The sequence below is a fragment of the Pleurodeles waltl genome, chromosome 4_2 (genome assembly GCF_031143425.1).
Source record: "Pleurodeles waltl isolate 20211129_DDA chromosome 4_2, aPleWal1.hap1.20221129, whole genome shotgun sequence".
NCBI lineage: Eukaryota > Metazoa > Chordata > Amphibia > Caudata > Salamandridae > Pleurodeles > Pleurodeles waltl.
The window spans coordinates 778,956,169-778,970,768 of NC_090443.1; positions in this window are offsets into that span (position 1 = coordinate 778,956,169).

Sequence of the window (14,600 nt, forward strand, 5' to 3'; positions counted from 1 at the left end):
GGAAGGAAATTTGTGGCTCCTCTCAGATTCCAGAACTTTCTGCCACAGAAATGTGAGGAACATGTGTTTTTTTAGCCAAATTTTGAGGTTTGCAAAGGATTCTGGGTAACAGAACCTGGTCCGAGCCCCACAAGTCACCCCATCTTGGATTCCCCTAGGTCTCTAGTTTTCAGAAATGCACAGGTTTGGTAGGTTTCCATAGGTGCCGGCTGAGCTAGAGGCCAAAATCTACAGGTAGGCACTTCGCAAAAAACACCTCTGTTTTCTTCCAAAAATGTGGATGTGTCCACGTTGCGCTTTGGGGCGTTTCCTGTCGCGGGCGCTAGGCCTACCCACACAAGTGAGGTATCATTTTTATCAGGACACTTGGGGGAACGCTGGGTGGAAGGAAATTTGTGGCTCCTCTCAGATTCCAGAACTTTCTGCCACAGAAATGTGAGGAACATGTGTTTTTTTAGCCAAATTTTGAGGTTTGCAAAGGATTCTGGGTAACAGAACCTGGTCCGAGCCCCGCAAGTCACCCCTCCTTGGATTCCCCTAGGTCTCTAGTTTTCAGAAATGCACAGGTTTGGTAGGTTTCCCTAGGTGCCGGCTGAGCTAGAGTCCGAAATCTACAGGTAGGTACTTTGCAAAAAACACCTCTGTTTTCTTCCAAAAATTTGGATGTGTCCACGTTGCGCTTTGGGGCGTTTCCTGTCGCGGGCGCTAGGCCTACCCACACAAGTGAGGTATTATTTTTATTGGGAGACTTGGGGGAACGCTGGGTGGAAGGAAATTTGTGGCTCCTCTCAAATTCCAGAACTTTCTGCCACAGAAATGTGAGGAACATGTGTTTTTTTAGCCAAATTTTGAGGTTTGCAAAGGATTCTGGGTAACAGAACCTGGTCCGAGCCCCGCAAGTCACCCCTCCTTTGATTCCCCTAGGTCTCTAGTTTTCAGAAATGCACAGGTTTGGTAGGTTTCCCTAGGTGCCGGCTGAGCTAGAGTCCGAAATCTACAGGTAGGTACTTTGCAAAAAACACCTCTGTTTTCTTCCAAAAATTTGGATGTGTCCACGTTGCGCTTTGGGGCGTTTCCTGTCGCGGGCGCTAGGCCTACCCACACAAGTGAGGTATCATTTTTATCGGGAGACTTGGGGGAACGCTGGGTGGAAGGAAATTTGTGGCTCCTCTCAGATTCCAGAACTTTCTGCCACAGAAATGTGAGGAACATGTGTTTTTTTAGCCAAATTTTGAGGTTTGCAAAGGATTCTGGATAACAGAACCTGGTCCGAGCCCCGCAAGTCACCTCTCTTTGTATTCCCCTAGGTCTCTAGTTTTCAGAAATGCACAGGTTTGGTAGGTTTCCCTAGGTGCCGGCTGAGCTAGAGGCCAAAATCTACAGCTAGGCACTTCGCAAAAAACACCTCTGTTTTCTTCCAAAAATTTGGATGTGTCCACGTTGCGCTTTGGGGTGTTTCCTGTCGCGGGCGCTAGGCCTACCCACACAAGTGGGGTATCATTTTTATCGGGAGACTTGGGGGAACGCTGGGTGGAAGGAAATTTGTGGCTCCTCTCAGATTTCAGAACTTTCTGCCACAGAAATGTGAGGAACATGTGTTTTTTTAGCCAAATTTTGAGGTTTGCAAAGGATTCTGGCTAACAGAACCTGGTCCGAGCCCTGCAAGTCACCCCTCCTTGGATTCCCCTAGGTCTCTACTTTTTAGAAATGCACAGGTTTGGTAGGTTTCCCTGGGTGCCGGCTGAGCTAGAGGCCGAAATCTACAGGTAGGCATTTCGCAAAAAACACCTCTGTTTTCTTCCAAAAATTTGGATGTGTCCACGTTGCACTTTGGGGCGTTTCCTGTCGCGGGCGCTAGTCCTACCCACACAAGTGAGGTATCATTTTTATCGGGAGACTTGGGGGAACGCTGGGTGGAAGGAAATTTGTGGCTCCTCTCAGATTCCAGAACTTTCTGCCACAGAAATGTGAGGAACATGTGTTTTTTTAGCCAAATTTTGAGGTTTGCAAAGGATTCTGGATAACGGAACCTGGTCCGAGCCCCGCAAGTCACCTCTCTTTGTATTCCCCTAGGTCTCTAGTTTTCAGAAATGCACAGGTTTGGTAGGTTTCCCTAGGTGCCGGCTGAGCTAGAGGCCAAAATCTGCAGGTAGGCACTTGACAAAAAACACCTCTGTTTTCTTCCAAAAATTTGGATGTGTCCACGTTGCACTTTGGGGCGTTTCCTGTCGCGGGCGCTAGGCCTACCCACACAAGTGAGGTATCATTTTTATCGGGAGACTTGGGGGAACACTGGGGGCAAGGAAATTTGTGGCTCCTTTCAGATTCCAGAACTTTCTGTCACAGAAATGTGAGGAACATGTGTTTTTTTAGCCAAATTTTGAGGTTTGCAAAGGATTCTGGGTAACAGAACCTGGTCCGAGCCCCGCAAGTCACCCCTCCTTGGATTCCCCTAGGTCTCTAGTTTTCAGAAATGCACAGGTTTGGTAGGTTTCCCTAGGTGCCGGCTGAGCTAGAGGCCAAAATCTACAGGTAGGCACTATGCAAAAAACACCTCTGTTTTCTTCCCAAAATTTGGATGTGTCCATGATGCGCTTTGGGGCGTTTCCTGTCGCGGGCGCTAGGCCTACCCACACAAGTGAGGTATCATTTTTATCGGGAGACTTGGGGGAACATTGGGTGGAAGGACATTTGTGGCTCCTCTCAGATTCCAGAACTTTCTGCCACAGAAATGTGAGGAACATGTGTTTTTTTAGCCAAATTTTTAGGTTTGCAAAGTATTCTGGGTAACAGAACCTGGTCCGAGCCCCGCAAGTCACCTCTCCTTGTATTCCCCTAGGTCTCTAGTTTTCAGAAATGCACAGGTTTGGTAGGTTTCCCTAGGTGCTGGCTGAGCTAGATGCCAAAATCTACAGGTAGGCACTTCGCAAAAAATACCTCTGTTTTCTTCAAAAAATTTGGATGTGTCCACGTTGCGCTTTGGGGCGTTCCCTGTCGCGGGCGCTAGGCCTACCCACACAAGTGAGGTATCATTTTTATCGGGAGACTTGGGGGAACGCTGGGTGGAAGGAAATTTGTGGCTCCTCTCAGATTCCAGAACTTTCTGCCACAGAAATGTGAGGAACATGTGTTTTTTTAGCCAAATTTTGAGGTTTGCAAAGGATTCTGGATAACGGAACCTGGTCCGAGCCCCGCAAGTCACCTCTCTTTGTATTCCCCTAGGTCTCTAGTTTTCAGAAATGCACAGGTTTGGTAGGTTTCCCTAGGTGCCGGCTGAGCTAGAGGCCAAAATCTGCAGGTAGGCACTTGACAAAAAACACCTCTGTTTTCTTCCAAAAATTTGGATGTGTCCACGTTGCACTTTGGGGCGTTTCCTGTCGCGGGCGCTTCGCCTACCCACACAAGTGAGGTATCATTTTTATCGGGAGACTTGGGGGAACACTGGGGGCAAGGAAATTTGTGGCTCCTTTCAGATTCCAGAACTTTCTGTCACAGAAATGTGAGGAACATGTGTTTTTTTAGCCAAATTTTGAGGTTTGCAAAGGATTCTGGGTAACAGAACCTGGTCCGAGCCCCGCAAGTCACCCCTCCTTGGATTCCCCTAGGTCTCTAGTTTTCAGAAATGCACAGGTTTGGTAGGTTTCCCTAGGTGCCGGCTGAGCTAGAGGCCAAAATCTACAGGTAGGCACTATGCAAAAAACACCTCTGTTTTCTTCCCAAAATTTGGATGTGTCCATGATGCGCTTTGGGGCGTTTCCTGTCGCGGGCGCTAGGCCTACCCACACAAGTGAGGTATCATTTTTATCGGGAGACTTGGGGGAACATTGGGTGGAAGGACATTTGTGGCTCCTCTCAGATTCCAGAACTTTCTGCCACAGAAATGTGAGGAACATGTGTTTTTTTAGCCAAATTTTTAGGTTTGCAAAGTATTCTGGGTAACAGAACCTGGTCCGAGCCCCGCAAGTCACCTCTCCTTGTATTCCCCTAGGTCTCTAGTTTTCAGAAATGCACAGGTTTGGTAGGTTTCCCTAGGTGCTGGCTGAGCTAGATGCCAAAATCTACAGGTAGGCACTTCGCAAAAAATACCTCTGTTTTCTTCAAAAAATTTGGATGTGTCCACGTTGCGCTTTGGGGCGTTCCCTGTCGCGGGCGCTAGGCCTACCCACACAAGTGAGGTATCATTTTTATCGGGAGACTTGGGGGAACGCTGGGTGGAAGTAAATTTGTGGCTCCTCTCAGATTCCAGAACTTTCTGCCACAGAAATGTGAGGAACATGTGTTTTTTTAGCCAAATTTTGAGGTTTGCAAAGGATTCTGGGTAACAGAACCTGGTCCGAGCCCCGCAAGTCACCCCTCCTTGGATTCCCCTAGGTCTCTAGTTTTCAGAAATGCACAGGTTTGGTAGGTTTCCCTAGGTGCCGGCTGAGCTAGAGGCCAAAATCAACAGGTAGGCACTTCGCAAAAAAAACCTCTGTTTTCTTCCAAAAATTTGGATGTGTCCACGTTGTGCTTTGGGGCGTCTCCTGTCGCGGGCGCTAGGCCTAGCCACACAAGTAAGGTATCATTTTTATCAGGAGACTTGGGGGAACGCTGGGTGGAAGGAAATTTGTGGCTCCCCTCAGATTCCAGAACTTTCTGCCATAGAAATGTGAGGAACATGTGTTTTTTTTACCCAAATTTTGAGGTTTGCAAAGGATTCTGGGTAACAGAACCTAGTCCGAGCCCCGCAAGTCACCCCATCTTGGATTCCCCTAGGTCTCTAGTTTTCAGAAATGCACAGGTTTGGTAGGTTTCCCTAGGTGCCGGCTGAGCTAGAGGCCAAAATCTACAGGTAGGCACTTCGCAAAAAACACCTCTGTTTTCTTCCAAAAATGTGCATGTGTCCACGTTGCACTTTGGGGCGTTTCCTGTCGCGGGCGCTAGGCCTACCCACACAAGTGAGGTATCATTTTTATCGGGAGACTTGGGGGAACACTGGGTGGAAGGAAATTTGTGGCTCCTCTCAGATTCCAGAACTTTCTGCCACAGAAATGTGAGGAACATGTGTTTTTTTAGCCAAATTTTGAGGTTTGCAAAGGATTCTGGGTAACAGAACCTGGTCCGAGCCCCGCAAGTCACCTCTCCTTGTATTCCCCTAGGTCTCTAGTTTTCAGAAATGCACAGGTTTGGTAGGTTTCCCTAGGTGCCGGCTGAGCTAGATGCCAAAATCTACAGGTAGGCACTTTGCAAAAAATACCTCTGTTTTCTTCAAAAAATTTGGATGTGTCCACGTTGCGCTTTGGGGCGTTCCCTGTCGCGGGCGCTAGGCCTACCCACACAAGTGAGGTATCATTTTTATCGGGAGACTTGGGGGAACGCTGGGTGGAAGGAAATTTGTGGCTCCTCTCAGATTCCAGAACTTTCTGCCACAGAAATGTGAGGAACATGTGTTTTTTTAGCCAAATTTTGAGGTTTGCAAAGGATTCTGGGTAACAGAACCTGGTCCGAGCCCCGCAAGTCACCCCTCCTTTGATTCCCCTAGGTCTCTAGTTTTCAGAAATGCACAGGTTTGGTAGGTTTCCCTAGGTGCCGGCTGAGCTAGAGTCCGAAATCTACAGGTAGGTACTTTGCAAAAAACACCTCTGTTTTCTTCCAAAAATTTGGATGTGTCCACGTTGCGCTTTGGGGCGTTTCCTGTCGCGGGCGCTAGGCCTACCCACACAAGTGAGGTATCATTTTTATCGGGAGACTTGGGGGAACGCTGGGTGGAAGGAAATTTGTGGCTCCACTCAGATCTCAGATTCCAGAACTTTCTGCCACAGAAATTCGAGGAACATGTGTTTTTTTAGCCAAATTTTGAGGTTTGCAAAGGATTCTGGATAACAGAACCTGGTCCGAGCCCCGCAAGTCACCTCTCTTTGTATTCCCCTAGGTCTCTAGTTTTCAGAAATGCACAGGTTTGGTAGGTTTCCCTAGGTGCCGGCTGAGCTAGAGGCCAAAATCTACAGGTAGGCACTTCGCAAAAAACACCTCTGTTTTCTTCCAAAAATTTGGATGTGTCCACGTTGCGCTTTGGGGTGTTTCCTGTCGCGGGCGCTAGGCCTACCCACACAAGTGGGGTATCATTTTTATCGGGAGACTTGGGGGAACGCTGCGTGGAAGGAAATTTGTGGCTCCTCTCAGATTCCAGAACTTTCTGCCACAGAAATGTGAGGAACATGTGTTTTTTTAGCCAAATTTTGAGGTTTGCAAAGGATTGTGGATAACAGAACCTGGTCCGAGCCCCGCAAGTCACCTCTCTTTGTATTCCCCTAGGTCTCTAGTTTTCAGAAATGCACAGGTTTGGTAGGTTTCCCTAGGTGCCGGCTGAGCTAGAGGCCAAAATCTGCAGGTAGGCACTTGGCAAAAAACACCTCTGTTTTCTTCCAAAAATTTGGATGTGTCCACGTTGCACTTTGGGGCGTTTCCTGTCGCGGGCGCTAGGCCTACCCACACAAGTGAGGTATCATTTTTATCGGGAGACTTGGGGGAACACTGGGTGGAAGGAAATTTGTGGCTCCTCTCAGATTCCAGAACTTTCTGCCACAGAAATGTGAGGAACATGTGTTTTTTTAGCCAAATTTTGAGGTTTGCAAAGGATTCTGGGTAACAGAACCTGGTCCGAGCCCCGCAAGTCACCCCTCCTTGGATTCCCCTAGGTCTCTAGTTTTCAGAAATGCACAGGTTTGGTAGGTTTCCCTAGGTGCCGGCTGAGCTATAGGCCAAAATCTACAGGTAGGCACTTTGCAAGAAACACCTCTGTTTTCTTCCAAAAATTTGAATGTGTCCACGTTGCGCTTTGTGGCGTTTCCTGTCGCGGGCGCTAGGCCTACCCACACAAGTGAGGTATCATTTTTATCGGGAGACTTGGGGGAACGCTGGGTGGAAGGAAATTTGTGGCTCCTCTCAGATTCCAGAACTTTCTGCCACAGAAATGTGAGGAACATGTGTTTTTTTAGCCAAATTTTGAGGTTTGCAAAGGATTCTGGGTAACAGAACCTGGTCTGAGCCCCGCAAGTCACCCCTCCTTGGATTCCCCTAGGTCTCTAGTTTTCAGAAATACACAGGTTTGGTAGGTTTCTCTAGGTGCCGGCTGAGCTAGAGGCCAAAATCTACAGGTAGGCACTTTGCAAAAAACACCTCTGTTTTCTTCCCAAAATTTGGATGTGTCCATGTTGCGCTTTGGGGCGTTTCCTGTCGCGGGTGCTAGGCCTACCCACACAAGTGAGGTATCATTTTTATCGGGAGACTTGGGGGAACGCTGGGTGGAAGGAAATTTGTGGCTCCTCTCAGATTCCAGAACTTTCTGCCACAGAAATGTGAGGAACATGTGTTTTTTTAGCCAAATTTTGAGGTTTGCAAAGTATTCTGGGTAACAGAACCTGGTCCGAGCCCGGCAAGTCACCTCTCCTTGTATTCCCCTAGGTCTCTAGTTTTCAGAAATGCACAGGTTTGGTAGGTTTCCCTAGGTGCCGGCTGAGCTAGATGCCAAAATCTACAGGTAGGCACTTCACAAAAAATACCTCTGTTTTCTTCAAAAAATTTGGATGTGTCCACGTTGCGCTTTGGGGCGTTCCCTGTCGCGGGCGCTAGGACTACCCACACAAGTGAGGTATCATTTTTATCGGGAGACTTGGGGGAACGCTGGGTGGAAGTAAATTTGTGGCTCCTCTCTGATTCCAGAATTTTCTGCCACAGAAATGTGAGGAACATGTGTTTTTTTAGCCAAATTTTGAGGTTTGCAAAGGATTCTGGGTAACAGAACCTGGTCCGAGCCCCGCAAGTCACCCCTCCTTGGATTCCCCTAGGTCTCTAGTTTTCAGAAATGCACAGGTTTGGTAGGTTTCCCTAGGTGCCGGCTGAGCTAGAGGCCAAAATCAACAGGTAGGCACTTCGCAAAAAACACCTCTGTTTTCTTCCAAAAATTTGGATGTGTCCACGTTGTGCTTTGGGGCGTCTCCTGTCGCGGGCGCTAGGCCTAGCCACACAAGTGAGGTATCATTTTTATCAGGAGACTTGGGGGAACGCTGGGTGGAAGGAAATTTGTGGCTCCCCTCAGATTCCAGAACTTTCTGCCATAGAAATGTGAGGAACATGTGTTTTTTTTACCCAAATTTTGAGGTTTGCAAAGGATTCTGGGTAACAGAACCTAGTCTGAGCCCCGCAAGTCACCCCATCTTGGATTCCCCTAGGTCTCTAGTTTTCAGAAATGCACAGGTTTGGTAGGTTTCCCTAGGTGCCGGCTGAGCTAGAGGCCAAAATCTACAGGTAGGCACTTCGCAAAAAACACCTCCGTTTTCTTCCAAAAATTTGGAAGTGTCCACGTTGCGATTTGGGGCGTTTCCTGTCGCGGGCGCTAGGCCTACCCACACAAGTGAGGTATCATTTTTATCGGGAGACTGGGGGGAACGCTGGGTGGAAGGAAATTTGTGGCTCCTCTCAGATTCCAGAACTTTCTGCCACAGAAATGTGAGGAACATGTGTTTTTTTAGCCAAATTTTGAGGTTTGCAAAGGATTCTGGGTAACAGAACCTGGTCCGAGCCCCACAAGTCACCCCATCTTGGATTCCCCTAGGTCTCTAGTTTTCAGAAATGCACAGGTTTGGTAGGTTTCCCTAGGTGCCGGCTGAGCTAGATGCCAAAATCTACACGTAGGCACTTCACAAAAAATACCTCTGTTTTCTTCAAAAAATTTGGATGTGTCCACGTTGCGCTTTGGGGCGTTCCCTGTCGCGGGCGCTAGGCCTACCCACACAAGTGAGGTATCATTTTTATCGGGAGACTTGGGGGAACGCTGGGTGGAAGTAAATTTGTGGCTCCTCTCAGATTCCAGAACTTTCTGCCACAGAAATGTGAGGAACATGTGTTTTTTTAGCCAAATTTTGAGGTTTGCAAAGGATTCTGGGTAACAGAACCTGGTCCGAGCCTGCAAGTCACCCCTCCTTGGATTCCCCTAGGTCTCTAGTTTTCAGAAATGCACAGGTTTGGTAGGTTTCCCTAGGTGCCGGCTGAGCTAGAGGCCAAAATCAACAGGTAGGCACTTCGCAAAAAACACCTCTGTTTTCTTCCAAAAATTTGGATGTGTCCACGTTGTGCTTTGGGGCGTCTCCTGTCGCGGGCGCTAGGCCTAGCCACACAAGTGAGGTATAATTTTTATCAGGAGACTTGGGGGAACGCTGGGTGGAAGGAAATTTGTGGCTCCCCTCAGATTCCAGAACTTTCTGCCATAGAAATGTGAGGAACATGTGTTTTTTTTACCCAAATTTTGAGGTTTGCAAAGGATTCTGGGTAACAGAACCTAGTCCGAGCCCCGCAAGTCACCCCATCTTGGATTCCCCTAGGTCTCTAGTTTTCAGAAATGCACAGGTTTGGTAGGTTTCCCTAGGTGCCGGCTGAGCTAGAGGCCAAAATCTACAGGTAGGCACTTCGCAAAAAACACCTCTGTTTTCTTCCAAAAATGTGCATGTGTCCACGTTGCACTTTGGGGCGTTTCCTGTCGCGGGCGCTAGGCCTACCCACACAAGTGAGGTATCATTTTTATCGGAAGACTTGGGGGAACACTGGGTGGAAGGAAATTTGTGGCTCCTCTCAGATTCCAGAACTTTCTGCCACAGAAATGTGAGGAACATGTGTTTTTTTAGCCAAATTTTGAGGTTTGCAAAGGGATCTGGGTAACAGAACCTGGTCCGAGCCCCGCAAGTCACCTCTCCTTGTATTCCCCTAGGTCTCTAGTTTTCAGAAATGCACAGGTTTGGTAGGTTTCCCTAGGTGCCGGCTGAGCTAGATGCCAAAATCTACAGGTAGGCACTTTGCAAAAAATACCTCTGTTTTCTTCAAAAAATTTGGATGTGTCCACGTTGCGCTTTGGGGCGTTCCCTGTCGCGGGCGCTAGGCCTACCCACACAAGTGAGGTATCATTTTTATCGGGAGACTTGGGGGAACGCTGGGTGGAAGGAAATTTGTGGCTCCTCTCAGATTCCAGAACTTTCTGCCACAGAAATGTGAGGAACATGTGTTTTTTTAGCCAAATTTTGAGGTTTGCAAAGGATTCTGGGTAACAGAACCTGGTCCGAGCCCCGCAAGTCACCCCTCCTTTGATTCCCCTAGGTCTCTAGTTTTCAGAAATGCACAGGTTTGGTAGGTTTCCCTAGGTGCCGGCTGAGCTAGAGTCCGAAATCTACAGGTAGGTACTTTGCAAAAAACACCTCTGTTTTCTTCCAAAAATTTGGATGTGTCCACGTTGCGCTTTGGGGCGTTTCCTGTCGCGGGCGCTAGGCCTACCCACACAAGTGAGGTATCATTTTTATCGGGAGACTTGGGGGAACGCTGGGTGGAAGGAAATTTGTGGCTCCTCTCAGATTCCAGAACTTTCTGCCACAGAAATTCGAGGAACATGTGTTTTTTTAGCCAAATTTTGAGGTTTGCAAAGGATTCTGGATAACAGAACCTGGTCCGAGCCCCGCAAGTCACCTCTCTTTGTATTCCCCTAGGTCTCTAGTTTTCAGAAATGCACAGGTTTGGTAGGTTTCCCTAGGTGCCGGCTGAGCTAGAGGCCAAAATCTACAGGTAGGCACTTCGCAAAAAACACCTCTGTTTTCTTCCAAAAATTTGGATGTGTCCACGTTGCGCTTTGGGGTGTTTCCTGTCGCGGGCGCTAGGCCTACCCACACAAGTGGGGTATCATTTTTATCGGGAGACTTGGGGGAACGCTGGGTGGAAGGAAATTTGTGGCTCCTCTCAGATTCCAGAACTTTCTGCCACAGAAATGTGAGGAACATGTGTTTTTTTAGCCAAATTTTGAGGTTTGCAAAGGATTGTGGATAACAGAACCTGGTCCGAGCCCCGCAAGTCACCTCTCTTTGTATTCCCCTAGGTCTCTAGTTTTCAGAAATGCACAGGTTTGGTAGGTTTCCCTAGGTGCCGGCTGAGCTAGAGGCCAAAATCTGCAGGTAGGCACTTGGCAAAAAACACCTCTGTTTTCTTCCAAAAATTTGAATGTGTCCACGTTGCACTTTGGGGCGTTTCCTGTCGCGGGCGCTAGGCCTACCCACACAAGTGAGGTATCATTTTTATCGGGAGACTTGGGGGAACACTGGGTGGAAGGAAATTTGTGGCTCCTCTCAGATTCCAGAACTTTCTGCCACAGAAATGTGAGGAACATGTGTTTTTTTAGCCAAATTTTGAGGTTTGCAAAGGATTCTGGGTAACAGAACCTGGTCCGAGCCCCGCAAGTCACCCCTCCTTGGATTCCCCTAGGTCTCTAGTTTTCAGAAATGCACAGGTTTGGTAGGTTTCCCTAGGTGCCGGCTGAGCTATAGGCCAAAATCTACAGGTAGGCACTTTGCAAAAAACACCTCTGTTTTCTTCCAAAAATTTGAATGTGTCCACGTTGCGCTTTGTGGCGTTTCCTGTCGCGGGCGCTAGGCCTACCCACACAAGTGAGGTATCATTTTTATCGGGAGACTTGGGGGAACGCTGGGTGGAAGGAAATTTGTGGCTCCTCTCAGATTCCAGAACTTTCTGCCACAGAAATGTGAGGAACATGTGTTTTTTTAGCCAAATTTTGAGGTTTGCAAAGGATTCTGGGTAACAGAACCTGGTCTGAGCCCCGCAAGTCACCCCTCCTTGGATTCCCCTAGGTCTCTAGTTTTCAGAAATGCACAGGTTTGGTAGGTTTCTCTAGGTGCCGGCTGAGCTAGAGGCCAAAATCTACAGGTAGGCACTTTGCAAAAAATACCTCTGTTTTCTTCCCAAAATTTGGATGTGTCCATGTTGCGCTTTGGGGCGTTTCCTGTCGCGGGTGCTAGGCCTACCCACACAAGTGAGGTATCATTTTTATCGGGAGACTTGGGGGAACGCTGGGTGGAAGGAAATTTGTGGCTCCTCTCAGATTCCAGAACTTTCTGCCACAGAAATTTGAGGAACATGTGTTTTTTTAGCCAAATTTTGAGGTTTGCAAAGTATTCTGGGTAACAGAACCTGGTCCGAGCCCCGCAAGTCACCTCTCCTTGTATTCCCCTAGGTCTCTAGTTTTCAGAAATGCACAGGTTTGGTAGGTTTCCCTAGGTGCCGGCTGAGCTAGATGCCAAAATCTACAGGTAGGCACTTCACAAAAAATACCTCTGTTTTCTTCAAAAAATTTGGATGTGTCCACGTTGCGCTTTGGGGCGTTCCCTGTCGCGGGCGCTAGGACTACCCACACAAGTGAGGTATCATTTTTATCGGGAGACTTGGGGGAACGCTGGGTGGAAGTAAATTTGTGGCTCCTCTCAGATTCCAGAACTTTCTGCCACAGAAATTTGAGGAACATGTGTTTTTTTAGCCAAATTTTGAGGTTTGCAAAGGATTCTGGGTAACAGAACCTGGTCCGAGCCCCGCAAGTCACCCCTCCTTGGATTCCCCTAGGTCTCTAGTTTTCAGAAATGCACAGGTTTGGTAGGTTTCCCTAGGTGCCGGCTGAGCTAGAGGCCAAAATCAACAGGTAGGCACTTCGCAAAAAACACCTCTGTTTTCTTCCAAAAATTTGGATGTGTCCACGTTGTGCTTTGGGGTGTCTCCTGTCGCGGGCGCTAGGCCTAGCCACACAAGTGAGGTATAATTTTTATCAGGAGACTTGGGGGAACGCTGGGTGGAAGGAAATTTGTGGCTCCCCTCAGATTCCACAACTTTGTGCCATAGAAATGTGAGGAACATGTGTTTTTTTTACCCAAATTTTGAGGTTTGCAAAGGATTCTGGGTAACAGAACCTAGTCCGAGCCCCGCAAGTCACCCCATCTTGGATTCCCCTAGGTCTCTAGTTTTCAGAAATGCACAGATTTGGTAGGTTTCCCTAGGTGCCGGCTGAGCTAGAGGCCAAAATCTACAGGTAGGCACTTCGCAAAAAACACCTCTGTTTTCTTCCAAAAATTTGGATGTGTCCACGTTGCGCTTTGGGGTGTTTCCTGTCGCGGGCGCTAGGCCTACCCACACAAGTGAGGTATCATTTTTATCGGGAGACTGGGGGGAACGCTGGGTGGAAGGAAATTCGTGGCTCCTCTCAGATTCCAGAACTTTCTGCCACAGAAATGTGAGGAACATGTGTTTTTTTAGCCAAATTTTGAGGTTTGCAAAGGATTGTGGATAACAGAACCTGGTCCGAGCCCCGCAAGTCACCTCTCTTTGTATTCCCCTAGGTCTCTAGTTTTCAGAAATGCACAGGTTTGGTAGGTTTCCCTAGGTGCCGGCTGAGCTAGAGGCCAAAATCTGCAGGTAGGCACTTGGCAAAAAACACCTCTGTTTTCTTCCAAAAATTTGAATGTGTCCACGTTGCACTTTGGGGCGTTTCCTGTCGCGGGCGCTAGGCCTACCCACACAAGTGAGGTATCATTTTTATCGGGAGACTTGGGGGAACACTGGGTGGAAGGAAATTTGTGGCTCCTCTCAGATTCCAGAACTTTCTGCCACTGAAATGTGAGGAACATGTGTTTTTTTAGCCAAATTTTGAGGTTTGCAAAGGATTCTGGGTAACAGAACCTGGTCCGAGCCCCGCAAGTCACCCCTCCTTGGATTCCCCTAGGTCTCTAGTTTTCAGAAATGCACAGGTTTGGTAGGTTTCCCTAGGTGCCGGCTGAGCTATAGGCCAAAATCTACAGGTAGGCACTTTGCAAAAAACACCTCTGTTTTCTTCCAAAAATTTGAATGTGTCCACGTTGCGCTTTGTGGCGTTTCCTGTCGCGGGCGCTAGGCCTACCCACACAAGTGAGGTATCATTTTTATCGGGAGACTTGGGGGAACGCTGGGTGGAAGGAAATTTGTGGCTCCTCTCAGATTCCAGAACTTTCTGCCACAGAAATGTGAGGAGCATGTGTTTTTTTAGCCAAATTTGAGGTTTGCAAAGGATTCTGGGTAACAGAACCTGGTCTGAGCCCCGCAAGTCACCCCTCCTTGGATTCCCCTAGGTCTCTAGTTTTCAGAAATGCACAGGTTTGGTAGGTTTCTCTAGGTGCCGGCTGAGCTAGAGGCCAAAATCTACAGGTAGGCACTTTGCAAAAAACACCTTTGTTTTCTTCCCAAAATTTGGATGTGTCCATGTTGCGCTTTGGGGCGTTTCCTGTCGCGGGTGCTAGGCCTACCCACACAAGTGAGGTATCATTTTTATCGGGAGACTTGGGGGAACGCTGGGTGGAAGGAAATTTGTGGCTCCTCTCAGATTCCAGAACTTTCTGCCACAGAAATTTGAGGAACATGTGTTTTTTTAGCCAAATTTTGAGGTTTGCAAAGTATTCTGGGTAACAGAACCTGGTCCGAGCCCCGCAAGTCACCTCTCCTTGTATTCCCCTAGGTCTCTAGTTTTCAGAAATGCACAGGTTTGGTAGGTTTCCCTAGGTGCCGGCTGAGCTAGATGCCAAAATCTACAGGTAGGCACTTCACAAAAAATACCTCTGTTTTCTTCAAAAAATTTGGATGTGTCCACGTTGCGCTTTGGGGCGTTCCCTGTCGCGGGCGCTAGGACTACCCACACAAGTGAGGTATCATTTTTATCGGGAGACTTGGGGGAACGCTGGGTGGAAGTAAATTTGTGGCTCCTCTCAGATTCCAGAACT